This window comes from Homalodisca vitripennis, chromosome 6 (genome assembly GCF_021130785.1).
Source record: "Homalodisca vitripennis isolate AUS2020 chromosome 6, UT_GWSS_2.1, whole genome shotgun sequence".
In the NCBI taxonomy this organism is placed as follows: domain Eukaryota; kingdom Metazoa; phylum Arthropoda; class Insecta; order Hemiptera; family Cicadellidae; genus Homalodisca; species Homalodisca vitripennis.
Window position 1 is genome coordinate 119713325 of NC_060212.1, and position 16775 is coordinate 119730099.

Genomic DNA, 16775 nt, shown 5'->3' on the forward strand with positions numbered 1-16775 from the left:
AAATATTTGGTGTAAATAGTTGATAGTCCCGTGCTGTGCAATGTTTATTTTTATACATTTTGTAAAAAGATCAAAAAGGAAAAGAAAACTTTAAAATGAATTATTCATCATAATTATTATTTATTAATGAAACTATCTCAAACATTAAAATAAAAAAATAGAGAAAAAATTGTAGACATGTTAATTATTTCCATTTATTTAAACCCTCTCCTCTTCTTAAAAACTGAAATATTTTTCAGCTAACATCTTCAAGTTGATCCTACGAGCCCGTTCATGTTCTATGCTCAAGACTCCAAAGCGCTCAGCCTGGTATTGGTCATAGTGTTTCTCAAATAATTCTTTATGAGCTTGAGTTTAGAAAATGACCTGAAAATTTATATAAGATTAAAAAACTATGTTGTTAACATATATGCCATTTTTCAGGTTATAATACAAGTATATAATTAAAGGGTTATAATAACTCTTCTTAACACAAAAATTAATTTTAGTTAGTACGGGTTTTTTATGATATTTTGGTGATTACGAACCTTTCCGCTGACGCTGACGTAACTGGGAGAGTCAAGAACATCAATCATCGCTGTGCAGAAGACATCAGGAAGGCTGCTTGACAAAGTCACGTTTTCTATCATTAAATATGAGGCTAAATCCTTAACTTTTTTTCAATTCCTCTTGTTTTTATTTCATCCGAAAACAATGTTTCTGAAACACACTATTTGTGTCTCCAACCCGTGTGAAACATCTTCCTCATACTTCTCACAAAACTTCCTGGCTGAAAAAATTAGTTCATCATCACTTTTCTCTGTGAGGTACTTTGGAGTTAAAAAGATGAAAACTGATCGTTAATCCTGACCATGCTCTCAAAACGTCTGGAGATTTGAGCAATAACTATATCCAAGCTCCTGTAAAATACTTTTACTTTGAATTCTTGCAATGGATTAGAAAAATTCAACATCGTTGGTCAGTTCGTCAAAAAAGTTTTTTACTTTTTTACATCGTTTAGTCGGCAGAGAAGACTCAATATTCCATCCCCTGGCTAGCGTTTCAGCTTCTTTAACAACACCTTCAAACTCATTTCTTGCTCTCTTTAGTTCAGTCATACTCTTTCCAAGAAGGGCTGTAGCTTCGTCAATTGATACATCCTCTTTTTGTAGTGTTTTAGATGTAATATTAATTCTCTCTCTAAAACCTTACTTTGGAAAGTAAGCATCAATACAAATTGACAAAACACGTCATTTGTTTTTTGAGTCCAGTTGCCTCTAAAACCTCTTTATTCTTTTTAGAAGTCAGAATAATATTCGTCAAACAGCTTAAGACAGAAACAAAGTTACACTTTATGGCCAGTGTAAACAATCGTACCTAGATGACCAACGGGTCGGACACAATCTTTTGAGTGTCTTGCTAAGTATAGACCCCCTTTGCTCCATAGATTTCTCTCTCAAAGCTTGCCATCTTGGCAGGCTTTCGCCGAAAAACACGTAAATTTGATTGACCAAATCGTAAAATAAAATCATTTCTGTTATGTCAGTAACTGAGTCATTGAGTACCAAATTTAAATTATGCGAGGCACAATGCACGTACTCTGCATTTGGCGACTTTTTGCTTTTATTCTAGATTGGGATTCCAGAATAGTTTCCACTCATTACGGCTGCCCCGTCATAACCCTGGCCCTCTTACACTTTTCAATTTTAATGTTGTTTTCTTCTTCCAAAAAATTACAAACCTCGTTAGTAATTTTTTCCGAATTTTGGCCTGTAAGAGCTATGAACCCTAAGAATGATTCTTTAATTTCAAGTTTTTCGTAGTTTTGGACTGCCACATGTCGTATTACTATCGATAGTTGATCAGTTTTTGAGACGTCTTGAGTGGTGTCTAATACCAGAGAGAAGAAAGGAGCTGCTTGGATTTCACTTACAACTTCATCCAGAACATGCTGTGACGCAAACATGATCATTTCATTTTGGATTTTGGGAGACAAATACTTAACTTTGCTTTGATCGTTTTCTAAGTGACTTTTTAGAAGAGGATCGTTATCGTGACAACAAATCTATAATATTCAAAAAGTTTCCAGGAAGTAGTGTCCACTGTTTCAATATTTTTCATTCCCGATGCCCTCTGAACGCTAAGTTACAAGTAGCCATAGTTATTACTACATCTAAAAGTCTTTTGAGAATCTCACAATACTCAGGTTCATACTTTTGAATAAGTGATTTTGCATCTTGGCTATTTTTTACGGTACTATATGCTAAACATGAATTTAAGTGTATACGAGATGTTTCATGTTCTTTAATTTTTTTGCTTAAACCTTGCCAATCATTTATTAGACCTTTTACACCAAGCATCTTTAAATTTAGGGTCAGTTCTGTCAGCGAACAACCAACAAGGTTCACAGTATACGCCATTTAATAAAGGTGAATAACAAAGCCAAAACCGTTCTAGTTTTTGGCCCGTTTTGGCAATTTTGTAATAAAAAATCACTGCTAAAAGATCTATTGTTTGTCGAGTCTTTAGGAAAAGGCCCTGTGGGCCTACATGGTTCAGAATTCAAAATGAAAGTTTTATCTTCTTCTTTAAGAGGGATACTCCGTCATTAGTGTAGAGCCCAATGTCAGTTTTAAAAACACCACGTTGTTGACTGATTTCATTAGTATCAATATGCAAAACACAGTTTTTATCAATGTCTACGGTACAGCTACAGCTATCATTATTTATCTTAACGTCTAGACTCACGTCTGGTTCGTTATTTGTGAATTCAGGTGGGGTCTGAGTAGATGTTCCATTTTCTGTCTCGATGGTAGGTAGGTCAGAACTTATTTCACTACACTCACAAATTAAACCGGAAGTTATTTGTTTCCTTACACTGTCATTGTTTTTACTAAGAGATATGTCAGATTTAAAAAATAGATCAATTTTTTGGTGTTTTTTTTGCTTTTTCTTCCTCCTCCTTCTTCCGCTTTCGGTATTCTGCACCACTAGGTTTTTTAGACATTTTTGTTTAATTATTGATTTAGTTTTCTAGTACATCGTCCCATAATATAAGTTTCCTGTAAGAGGTGTAGTTTGCAAACACTTTTCACCGCCACCACAGTTGTAGGCTACTGAATAAATCACAACTTTCGAAAATGCAGTAAACGTAACGAGTAATGAATATATGACTGAGTGACAAGGAACCACAGTATACTGTGAAGGAACTACCTAACAATAATTGGTACTTGGTAGTGTGGAGGGAGGGAGGGGAGTATTCAAGTCGCAACATGAAACAAGGCAGTACACGCACGCACACCCCCACGCTCACACACGGTCCTAAAGCGCCTTAAAATACACTTCCGTGGGCGGTTCAGCAAATAGTTTGCCTGCTTTAGTTTTGAAGGCGTTTAACTAAAACAAGAAATGATAATAGGCCTACGATTATTCCTCGCTAGCTCATTTATACAAAAAAAATTATAAGGAATTAAAATGAAAATAGTGATATTCAAACCTTAAAGAAATTTGGTAAAATCGGTATAATTTTTTTTATTTTTTTCATTCCTTCGTGTGGCGCCCCCTTGACACGCCGCGCCCCCCCGCATTGCGGGGGTTGCGGGGGTATGTATTACGCCACTGTGTATATTATGACTTATTATCATCTGATGAAAACTGATTGAGCAATTTCTGAGCATCTGTATGCAGATTCCATTTTGCTCCAATTTACCAAGCAAATTTAAACTGTGAATATTTCACAACAATGTTAAAATCCATTTTACCTTTCGGTGTTGTTTATCTAGTCATATAGCTTGATTTTGTAAATACAATTTATGAAAAGCTAGCTATTATTATTCAAGGTTTATTATTTATCTAATAAAATAAAGTGAATTACGCTATCTTTAAATTTAAATCATAGTAAAAATAGCATTTTTAACCTAGCTAGTTTGGGTTTGAGTGAATTCCTAAGCAATAAACACCCACAAATTTTCTACTTTGTAATGTCTAACATCTGTTACTCAGAAATTATATATGTACATTCTTGTAGCTGTTAAAGTACTCGCTTTTTTTATTATCAACATTTAAAAATATATAGCTAATTACATGGTTTATGAAATGGCACAGTATTAATTCTCATTAACAGTATAATTAGTTTTGTATGAAAATGATTTCAAACCTTGGAGCGATGTCCTCAGTCAACCCAAAACTCTCAGAAGTTTCTGGTGTGAAACTGCTAAATAAAGTGTTGACTGTAAGAGAAAACATTTGTGCGATATATCCACTTCTGTGTACCAGTTAACAACGTGCTAAAACAATTACTGTCTTGGGATATTGAGCCCAAAATATCGCAAGATGGTATTTGTGTTAATATTCTTAAGCTATGTTAACTACAAAATAAGATGATAGTTGCAATAGTCAAATTTGTTGTAATAAATACATTCAAAACCTTGAGCAACACAGATTGCAATTTGTTTTCATGATCAACAAAATTGTTTTACTTCGAGGAAATATTGTTAAATCATATACCATGGTTGTGATTAAATTAAATAAATAAAATCTGTATGAATTAGTGCTACGTTGCTTTCCTCTAAATAAATACCTCAAACTCAAATATTTTGAATGTTTTCATCTTAATTCGATCTAAAGCAATTATCTTGATACAAACTTAACATAAAATGTGTGGAAATTATGCTCTATTCTGTCAACTTTGATATGCCTGTTTTTATACCCAAGTAGCATTCTTAGACCTGTGATTGTATCTAAACATATAATTCCCGACATGTTTTCAAGTGAGAATTTACGAGATCCTCATTGGGATATACAAAGACCATAACTTTCAATTTGTAAATATTTTACACTTACCAGTTATACATTTTTTAATCCTTAAATTGTACAATACAAGAAAATCGATGTTACAAAGACTGAAGTCAAACTTCTGCATTGGTTATAAAATACTAAAACCACTGTAAGCCTAAAAATAGTACACTAATCTGACTAATCAATATTGTAGTGCTAAACATACCAAAGTTAACAGAGAAGTTTTGTTATGTTTTTGCAATACCATATCTGAACTTTCAACATATCTAAACTTCACACCAAGCCAGAAGCACAAATTTATTTTGTTTGCAAAGTTGAATTTAGTTCGATTATCTTAGCATCATCATTACACATACCATTGTATCTACACACATACACATGGCATTTCGTAATGACCGCAAATATTCAAAAATATGATTCATCACATAAGAATAAATCAAAGTCCTATTAAATGCAATTGCAATCTTGTTTTTACAAAATAATGTTGACATGAATATAAATTTGAAAGAAATCGGACATTTTAATTTCGACATAGAAACAGTTTAGACCTTTCCTTGCAATCCAAAATAATTTCAGACATTTCAATGGAGGTAATAGTCTCTAGATGTAGAACTACAACAGTCAACTCTCAGAGCTAACTTCACAACGGACCCATGATGACCAAACATCACTCTATTCTGATGATTGCAGCAGTGGGAATGACTGGATCAATATCAGTTTTGCACTTGTATGTTTTGTGTTATATGGCTTAGTCTGGGTATATGATTTATTTCCATTATGTATTTTATGAGTAATCAATAAAAAATTTAAATTCACTACAAAACATTTTATTTTTTGAAATGGTTATATCATATTGTATATTACTTATCAGCCACAATCGTGCATACTTAAGTACAAAATTAGTGGTTTTTTAATACCTACATGTTTATTCTTATTAAATTTGGAACAGGAACAGTTCAAACATAAGCACAATTTGTTTTAAGCATAATGTCTAATTTATGAAATTTCAAACTCATTTTTCTCTAAAAATGGTTTTTGGCTATGCACACTTTGGTGAAATGTAAAAGGAATATAAGCTTGAACCAATTATTGGGCAGTGGGCCTTATTTTTAGTTACGGTAGGCTATGTGGGAAGCATAAAAGCAATGAAAAACAATCTCATTTAGGAATGACCAAAACAACATTTTATTTGTCAATTTTTAAAACAATTAATAAAAAAATGTTTGAAACACAACGTTTTTGAAGTGTAGTGCCATCTTGATCACCCCTCCTGGAACAGACAAAATAACTTGTTAGATTGTACAATATAATAAATATTACTACAGTAATACTAAATATAAAAAAAAAAAATATTAACCTTTCAAAAAGTTGTGTGCCTTTTCAGATGAAATTACAACAGAATCACTATACAAACCCCGAAAGCATTATATTTTTTTTATATAATATATGCATTTTTCTAACCTCCTTGAATTCCACCATGTAAAAAGTACATTAATAGTATGACAATTTTTTAAACCTAAACTGCATCTTTTGTTGAATGTCTAAAAAAATATATTTGTATCCAGTAAATATAATTATTATTGTTCCATTAAGCCATAACTTATACCCAGAGGATTTGTGATCATTAACGTGCTCAAATAACGAATGACGAAGTATAAAAGCTTCAGTGGTACCATGTCCAGTTTTAGTAAAGAAATATCACTAGAGATATTTATTTATCCCCATAAATGTAAACAATGCATAAAATATGTTTTAAAAAGCAATTAGTGCAAGTGCAAACAAAAAACGGCTACAAGTAAACTGAGTATGCACCGCTGACTGCTGTCACCACAACATCTACCACTGCATACATCTCTGACCACCATGTTTCAAGCTCTGAGGTTTTTTGTCACCTGCAAAGGGTTAATTAAACAGGTTTGATACAAATTTTCTGGAATGAAATTTCTAAATGTTTGAGATATAGAGAATGAATGTAATACAGCATACAGATATGTCCATGTCAGAGAAATTGTCCTAAACTGGACACACTTGAATATCCATGTTGTCTTATTTTAGTTTGCTGTGTGCATTATAATTTACAAAAGCGCCCTGGATGTGTAGGAATGCTTAAATGTATACCATTGGGAAGTAAATTTTACTATGTAGTGTCAAAATAGGTAATTATCATATTAACGGCCGGGGCGGAAAAATACGAGTTTTGCGTTAAAAACTTATTGGAATCGTCATATAGAACAAAAAAGTATAAGGTTTGATGGGGTGGAAATGAGAAATAAAAAAGTTCTAGAATATGAAAAATGAAATAACTTTTCAGTAATATCTCCATGTTCTACATCCACGTCTAGCGTCACGTGACCTTTTGTGGCCAATGATTGAACCTCGTGATGACGTCATCGGTTGCGCCGCCATCTTTGCAAACGTAAATGAAAAATAATACAGAAATGAGCAGAATTTTTATCAAAATAAATAATGTTTTTCTTAATTTCGAGAAAAAATTAATTACGAGTGCCTCCGGCCATCAGCGCGGGCTTCGACAGCACCTTCGGTGCTGCCCCGCGCTGATGTCAATAAAAGAAAAACATCCCTCGAGATAGTACCTATCAGTAAAATATAAAATACTAGAGGGGCTGATCAAAAATATAAATTGAAATGTAATGCAAAGGCAATTATATAAAGTTAAAAAACTAAATAAATCATGAAAAACTCAAATATATAGATGGATCAGAGAACACATACCATTAGTGTGTTGACGGATACAGCTGAGCAGCAGCAACAAAAAAGTCGTCTATCACAACGAAACGACAAAGTCTCCCGGTTTAAAAACACCACTCGACGGCACGACGAACACATACACTCATTTTTTTAAATTCCATGTTCAATTAAAAAAGAGATAATTTCGTTTCGGTTAAAACATAAACTCTTTACGTGCCCTACGAAACACTCCGACACACACAATTCACTAGGGTTGGTTGAACTAGTGGATGGTTGATTCATCATTGTAAACGCACTCACTCAATCCGACCTACTGAACACGATATCTTGTGTAGAACTGACCCATGCCCCGGAGAACTCAGATAACAGGTACATTATCAGGCTGCTATCAGTCCCGGCCCCTAGGGTTGGTTGAACTAGTGGATGGTTGATTCATCATTGTAAACGCACTCACTCAATCCGACCTACTGAACACGATATCTTGTGTAGAACTGACCCATGCCCCGGAGAACTCAGATAACAGGTACATTATCAGGCTGCTATCAGTCCCGGCGGCAGATAATATTCAAGTAAACAGATTATCCAGACACAGCACACAAACTGAACATTAAAACATTAGGAACTTAACCACTTATCAATATACCCCCTAAAATTATGTTATTTGTCATTTGCACCCCATAGTACTATATATATTTTTTGTTCAGGAGGGTGAGCAGAATACGTTGGTAACGTCAAATTCGTGATTTGCCGCCCCGGCGTTTAATCTTACTGGTACGTCAAAATAAATCAATAACCAATGATATTCTTATATCGGTTCATCAAACAAAAGAAGTGGTGTGGCATGCGGATAATATGATGTGGTCAGTAGGCCTAAATAAAAATAAAAAACCACCAGAATAAGACGGCTAAAGAATAATGTCCTCATTTAGTGCTTTAATTCTTTCTACAAGTTATGTTTTTGATCAACAATTCATTAAGTTAATTTGATCAGCCCTGATTGTAATAGTATGCAATAAACTCACTGCGATGAATATAAATACACACATAACTGAAAGCAAAATACTACTAACATTACTTAGATAATTTGTTGACTAACTTGTTAATTTATGGGTTAACACGTACATAATACAACAAGATCACAATTTTTATTCAGTAATTAGCATATTGGCGATCAGTTGCCACCAGAGAATAAGTACAGCATGTTGATGCAGAAACATAAATATAAAAAATTAGATTGTCATATCCAGCTAATCGATTCTCGAATATGTAATGCATTGAATTATTTGAGATTTAACTTCCACACATCAGACGCATTTAAAAATCCTTCCACCTTTAAACTTGATATTAATAAAAAAAAAAAAAAAAAATCAGAAGCATTAATAAATTTCTGAGAATGCCCAATTAACCCTAATAGCAAACCTGTTAAATAAGGTCAGGTATACAATCTCTCTCTAATATATATATATATATATACTATAGTATAAATTCTTATAGTTTCATGCTTTTATAGAAATGATCTACATTTACAGTATGAATAGTTAGATTACTCGTCACATCATCAAGTCATATGAACTGAGTTTCGCTCAAATTCCATTAATTAATAAAATTTACAGTTGGTTAAAAGTTTTCCCCCACTCAATAATCAAGTAAAAATAGACAACCCTGCTATCCCTCCTTAAAATATACAAACAATGTACAACAGTTACAAAAATAGCCTTAAAAGCACTGTAGAAAAAATATCATTAGTTACAAAGCACAGACAACAGATGATCACTTTTTTTCAGCAACTGTCACTGACACCGCAATCGGACAAATGAAGAGAACAATGCGTGCACAATTATGTATGATAGGAAGATTTTATCTCTCTTTCAGAGACGAATATAGTGTTGTGTACATCGCTTATAAGGCGGTCAGCACCAACCGACTACATTGCTGATGGAACCCATGCGCTACCATCACTTGCACACTATCCTCACCACTTTTGTCACTTCAGTTCCACCGTCTTTCTATTCCTGTTGGTATATTTTAGACCAACTAGCCTATGTGATTTCATAAATAAGACATGCATTTAATTTTGATGTTTAGTTTTCAGTAATTTCAACTTATTTTGTTACTTGTCATATTGTACATATTTACATAAAAAAAAGACTTCAAGTTCAAAGAGTTAACTTATTGAATACAAAATCACAATTATAGTTATTAATTTAAAATTAATTATTGCCAGTGTTGTATTTATTATTTTGTATTAATGTTACAAATAACAATGTTTAAAATGGATTATAAAAAATTCAGAATCAGAAACATCTTTATTCATATTAATACACATGGTGTATATAAGAATGGTGTCAATCCAATATAATACTATAATAATAACATTATTAACATTAACATCATTGTTAACAATAGTAACAGGTCACAATTCATTATATAATATAAGTTTCATACTAAAATCATTAAAATTACAAATGAAAATTTAAAAATTAAAGTTAAAGAAAAAAAAATGTAATAAAACTGTTTTTATCCATGTTTTCCACCATGGATTTCAAAAAATTCAGAAAACGAATACAGGGGAAGGTTAGTTAAATATTTTTTTAGTTTAACATTGAATAAATTATTATTTTCCAGTAATTTTATGTAGTTTGGCAACAAGTTGAAGAATTTAGCTCCCATGTATTTTGGTTTTTTACAAAAAAAATTCCAAATTATGTCAGATGACTGCCATATTATTTCTATTTCTTGTATTATATGAGTGGTTTTTACCACATTTTTCAATATCATTTATTCGATTTTTCACTGACAGTATAGTGTCATATATGTATGCACTATAGACAGTCATGATTTCTAATTGAGCAAAGTGGTTTTTTACGGATTCATTCCATTGTAAGCCGAGCATAATACGAATTGCCTTTTTTTTGTACAGTTAGGATTGAATTTAAATTTCTAATTGAAGTTGATCCATATAGGGCAATACCAAAAACAATATGTGAATGAATATGAGAAAAGTATACTGACTTCAAAGTATTGTTTGTACATAATTTTGATATTCTTCGAAGAGCATAAAGACCAGAACCCATTTTTGAAAGTACATTGTCTATGTGTTTATTCCATGACAATGAGCTATCCAATGTTAATCCCAGAAATTTTACCTCCTCGACTTTTGCTATAGAAATTTGATCCATTTGTATACTAGGATTAATTTTGTTTCTACACCGGTTAGTATTAAATTCAATATAGTTTGTTTTGGTTGGATTTAGAATTAAATTATTTTCTTGGAAAAATTGACTTAAATTGGATAGACTAAGAAACGCATCCATTTCAATGTCATACTTAGATGGTGCGCTTATTCGCAGAGTGGCATCATCAGCATATAAACATAATTTTTCCCATTCAGGAAGACCTTTTAGGTAGCAGAGAAATAGCAGAGGTCCCAATATGGAACCTTGAGGAACCCCAAAAATGGTTTGTTTTAAATTTGATTTGTAGTTGATACTAAAATTATTTTTAGTGTTTTGATGAGCTATTTCCACAAATTGTGACAATTTGCGTAACTTTAATAAGCGGCCTACACTCCTTATTCAGTTGTTTTTATCGAATAGTGCAATGTTTTTATCTAAAGGAATAATTCGATAATAAAATTTATTTAACTCAGCACATGATTCCAATTTATTAGTTTACAGTAATTTTAATGTAAACAATAAACAAGAAGTAGCCTATTTAATATTTTGACTTTGGAAATGGCGACGAATATAAGGAAAATGTGTTAGAGATATTTCTCACAAGTGACAAGATTTGGGTAAATCTTAAGCTCAGCGACTACCGCTCCGATCGCCGTAATTTTTTGCATTCTAACACAGGTTAACGTAATTTCACCGAAAAAAAATAGTCCCGATTATCGCCGTAGCAGTTTACTCCCCCCCCCCCCCCCAAAAAAAATTTTTGGAAAAAATAAAATTAAAAAACCTGACTGACAGTGCATTTATTCGTTTTTTTGGTGTTATTAGTTCGTAGGGCACGTAATTTCACCGAAAAAAGTAGTCCCGATTATCGCCGTAGCCGTTTACTCCTCCCCCCAAAAAAAAATTTTGGAAAAAATAAAATTTGAAAAACCTGACTGACAATGCATTTATTAGTTTTTTTGGTGTTATTAGTTCGTAGGGTAGTAGCCCATGTACTAATTCTAGTATAAACTCGTCTTATCTTATCAGTAATAAACGCGCGCCGCTTATCTTTTGCATGTAATGAAACCTGCGTTAGTTCTGTCTGAGTGTTGTGTGTGTAAGCAGTCATGTGTGATCTGGGCTTGGACTTTGCAAGCTCGAGTTAATTTTTTTTGTATAAGAGCAAGCAGCGCGAAGTGCTGCGCAGCGGGCAAGCATCGCGTGATCTGAATTTTGAATAGGCAAGCTAGGGTCTTTTTAGCGTGTGACAAGAACCATCGCAAGCCATGTCAATAACTTCACTAATTATTCCTTGTCCATGTGGGTTTGTTTGTGTATGTCTGGCGGTCAATCGGAGCCGTCCTATAGGTCACGTGACCCGTCCGGCCAATCGAAAACCTTTCTGTTTGTCACGTGGCTACTGTCAATTCATCAAAACGTCCATGGTCGGCCATTGTTTTTAGTTTGATAGTCGAAAATCTTGTTATTTATGTGTTTTGTATTGCCAACATTGTACTGCCGTAAAACTGGTTTTTATATGTTAGCGATAATCGGGACTATTTTTTTCTGTGAAATTACGTTAACCTGTGTTAGTACGAAAAACCTTACGGCGATCGGAGCGGTAGTCGCTGATCTTAATATTTACCAAGATTTGTTAAAGTGGCTTCACCACATGGGTTTGGTTCCTGGTAACCCATAGGGAGAAATCTTTCCTTCATTTCACAAAAGCGGTTACCCATTGATATCTATCTGGACAAGTTATAAATATTGTAAGGTTTCTTTGATACTAGTCTAGGCAATAGTTGGTTTTGTCGTTTTGTAATGTTAGTATTAAATTTAGTTTTTAAATTTGTAATAAACGAGATTCCTCTTGTAACGGTAATTTATTTAAACTCTCCATTGTGTGTAATTTTTACATATTAAAGTTGAATAATATATTGAATTGTTTCATACAAATAACGGAATATCAACTGTGGTCCTCTTATTAAAGTCTCCCCGATTATTTTTAATTTATTACTACTACTTTAGAAGAAAACATAGCTGAACTATCGTAGTTCAGTTTGGTGTAACCGTAAGATTTTTATTATTAGCCGCGGTAGTTAGGTAATCAGAAATATCAATTATTCTATTACAGTCATGGCCGGTTATTAACTTACATCACACCCAAAACAGTAAGCTAAAATATTGTACAAAATTGTATTTGACAAACCACATGGTTACATACTAGCCTATATTTAACCATTTATATTATTAAGGTTCATTAGATCAGAAATATTGATGATTCAATTATCATCATGGCCCCATATTACCACTAACAGTAGGCTAAAATGTACAAAATTGTATTCCAGGAACCAAATCCCACATATTAGCATACAGGTAACAATAATTATTAGATTTGAATTTTTAGAAGGGAGTCCTTACAGCACTAGGCTAATGTTATTTCGCCAGTAAAGAATCCTATTAGATTAAAACCGATTAATTAATAGGTACCAATCAGCATGGTTTAGTATAGGACCATGTGCACTTTCAATATCTATGCTACCACTGATTCACATTAAATAAGTAGAATTTGCTATTATTATAAACCTTGGATTAATAAGAAACGACACAAATAAATCCATAATAAATACTGAACACTTACGTATGAAAGGGAAACGATCTACTTGGACCTCGCCCTCATCTTCCTCCTCTTTCGCTTCAACCTCCGCATGCGCTTCTTCCTCCACTAGAGAAAAACAATAATTATTGATAGTTCACTAAATATTATACCCAAACAATATTAATATCTGGATGGTAAAAAAAACTAGATTTAAACAAATAAGTTACCTTAGCTCGCATTCTGTTCTAAAGGTGGATTACAAAAGATTCTTCAACGTCTGCTTCACCACGTCAGTCCAGAGAAAATGAAATGATCAAGGCGGATGTGAAGGGAACAAGCCAGTAAACCTCCCCACCAACACACCATAAAAACAAACCGGAAATGGTAGACGCTCAAGTAACACTTTGTTTTGATGTATATAATTCCACTTACTATATATATAATAAAATACAACTAATAATATTATGCTGATGTCAAAATAAATCCATGCTTAAAGATTTACATTTTTCTATTTAAAAAATCCACTATTTTATACACCGAAGAATAGTATTACAAAAATATGTATTGATTCTCAATAAACTCTACAGCATTACAACCAAGGAACGTTATTCAATGTAACTAGAGAAAAAACATTTATGTAATGTAAACGTTAAGTGAGCTGATTAATTTTGGTTAATTTTGATTCCCTATGTATTAAAATAAACTTGTAATTAAAATTAAACTCTATTGTAAGTAATGAGATGGTCGAACGCGATCTTCATGAACTGACAAAACTGTAGTATCATCTGCGAAAGTTGCAATTTGAGTATGTTCATTTTCTAGGCGGTCAGTGGTATATTATAGCAAGTATAAAAATTGACCAAGTACACTTCCTTGAGAAACTCCGGATTGTCTTGAATGTAGCTGAGTAAGGACTTAATATTTTATTTGGAATGATGGTTATAAGATATAATTTTAATATTAAAAATAGAATGGAACATAAACCTCTTAATTTTGTATAATAAACCAGTATGCCACACCTTATCATACGCTTGACTGACATCTAAAAAGGTTGGTAACAATAACCTTTATTTCCAAAGGACCCCAGCATCATTTCAACTACTCGATGGACTTTTTTGTTTCTACCTAAAACGAAACTCATGAGCAGGTACTAGAAAATCTTCATCGATTAATAATTATAATCTTTTCAGAAGACGCTTTTCAAACAGTACTGAAATAATAGGTAGAGGCTTCTTGGTCTGTATGAGATCAGCTAGGTGGACAAGCTTCCCAAGTTTTGGTGTGACAATCAGCTGGGCTTTTTATAATTGAAGTGGTACATTTGTTCCAGTCTCAATATGGGGTTAAATAAGAATGTTAAGAATATAATCGCTTTTCTTGGAAGTTCTTTCATTATTTTTCGTGTAATAGAGCCGTAGCCAGGAGAAGTGTGAAGATTGGGATTGTAAATTATAACTGAATGAACTTCATACGGTTAGAATTTTTGTAAAGAGAAATCGAGTTGAAGTAAAAATCTAAATACTCGTTTATTTCCTCTTCGAAGTTTACAAAGACGTAATTGTGTTAGAAAATTTACTTAAAGGCAAATGTATCTTATTTCTATTTGGCACAAGTTGCTAACCAGTTTGGTTTTGGTCGTCGTCTTTATTTCCACCAGGAAAAGTTTTCTAGGTTTATCATGTAATTTTTTTCATGCCACTAACAATGGTCATAGCACACACTTTTAAATAAATCTATATTTATGGATGAAGGGTTAACCTTTGAGATATCTATTTTATTACACTTAAATCTAATTAGTTTTCGTAACAGAATATTATGAATAAAGATTAAATAGGAATTTTACAACACATTATAAATATTTTTACACTTTAAAAAAGGAAGTATTAATTATTATAAATAGAAAAATACCACCAGCAAAATAATAGCGAATTGAGCTGTCAACCCACCGGAAGTGGAACTTAAAGATGGTTTCTAAAACACAAAATGGAGCAGGCGCTGCCTTCTATATACAGGGTGTATCAAAAAGAATCATCCGATTTAATAAAATCATAACTATTCTGTTTTTTGAGCTAAATGCGCCAACAACGTACTGTTGAAAAGAGTACCTTTTAAAGTTTTACATGGGTCCCGCTAGGTAGCAGCAGCGCGCATGAGTGAACGCCTACTTAACTTCTAGTGAAAATGGCGTATGCACGACAAAAAGCGTTTTGTGTTCTAAGTTTTTCGTAGTGTGAGTCTCTAATAACTGTTCAGCGTGACTTCATTAATAAGTATTGTGTTGATCCTCCTACATCACAGAGCATTAGACGATGGTATGCACAAGTTCAAGAAAACAGGTTTTCTGTGTAAAGGCCCCCCACCAGGCCGTCCCAGGCCGTCTGCCATTGTTTCACACGCAGCCCTCAGAAATCTGTTTGCCGCGCTGCTCGACAGCTCAACGTGCCTCCTATGTCCGTCTGGCGTGTGTTGCGTCTACGATTACGCATGAAAGGATACAGACTTCAGATACTGCAAGCTCTTCGTGAGTGTGATAAAGAACGACGCGTGGAGTTTTGTAACTTCGTTCTTGATAAGATGATGGACGATGAACATTTTGTATCGCGCATAGTGTTTAGCGACGAGGCAACATTTCATTTAAATGGAAAGGTAAACCGCCATAAACGTTAGAATATGGGGCACAGAAAAACCACTTGAAAGTGTGCAACATGAAAGAGACTCACCAAAATTTAATTTGTTTTGCGCAGTTTCACGGAAAAAAAACGTGTACGGTCCATTTTTCAGTGTGGGATGAATTTGAATACCGCATAGACATATGCCGTGCATCTAAAGGTGGACATATTGAACACCTTTGAAAAGGTATGAAACAAAACTTTTTGAGTTTCCCTTTCAGCCAAAAAAATTAGTAATTGTGTATGTTTACTACTGTTCGAAATATAGACATGCCAAATCGGATGATTCTTTTTGATACACCCTGTATACCTCAACCTAATATTTTAGCCAAGTTATCGCTGATTCCAGTTACACTGCAGAATTGATAGCAATTTGGAAATGCATTAAATTAAGAACTTAGACAAAACTGAATTCGTAATTGTTACAGATTCCCAAGCAGCAATCCTAGCCATAAAAAAAGATTTGAAAGACCAGGAAATCATAGTATAGTATTGTCAATAGTTTCTGAACTTTTGAAGTATAAAAAATATAGTTTTGCAGTACATACCAGGCCACTTTTTGAAACAAAAAAAGCAGATAACTTACCTAAAGTAGCAGGTTTAGAAGGCAATCTGAGTAATTCCAAATAAGTTTTGAAAATATTAAAGAATATCAAACAATTATACGATTCAAAATTTAACAGTTATTTTTCAAATAAAAAAAGGAGGTGGTATAGAAAAATAGTAAATCAATACCAAAACATTCTTTGATTAAAAATACAAAATATAGAAGACAAGAATGAATTAACATTCACAGTACCTAATAAATTAGTGATGAGAGTCTGAAGTATTCCCAGTGGGAAGGAATTTATAAAATGAGAATAT

The 16775-nt window shown here is 33.1% G+C and overlaps 1 long non-coding RNA gene across 1 annotated transcript; it reads right to left on the reverse strand.

Moving 5' to 3' along the window:
* Positions 1 to 5937: 5937 nt before the first annotated feature.
* LOC124364837 lies at positions 5938 to 13578 on the reverse strand. The gene is made up of 3 exons (XR_006922670.1): positions 13470 to 13578; positions 13285 to 13368; positions 5938 to 6046 (listed from the first exon to the last, which is right to left on the reverse strand). It is a non-coding gene; the product is annotated as an uncharacterized LOC124364837 (long non-coding RNA).
* Positions 13579 to 16775: the final 3197 nt, after the last annotated feature.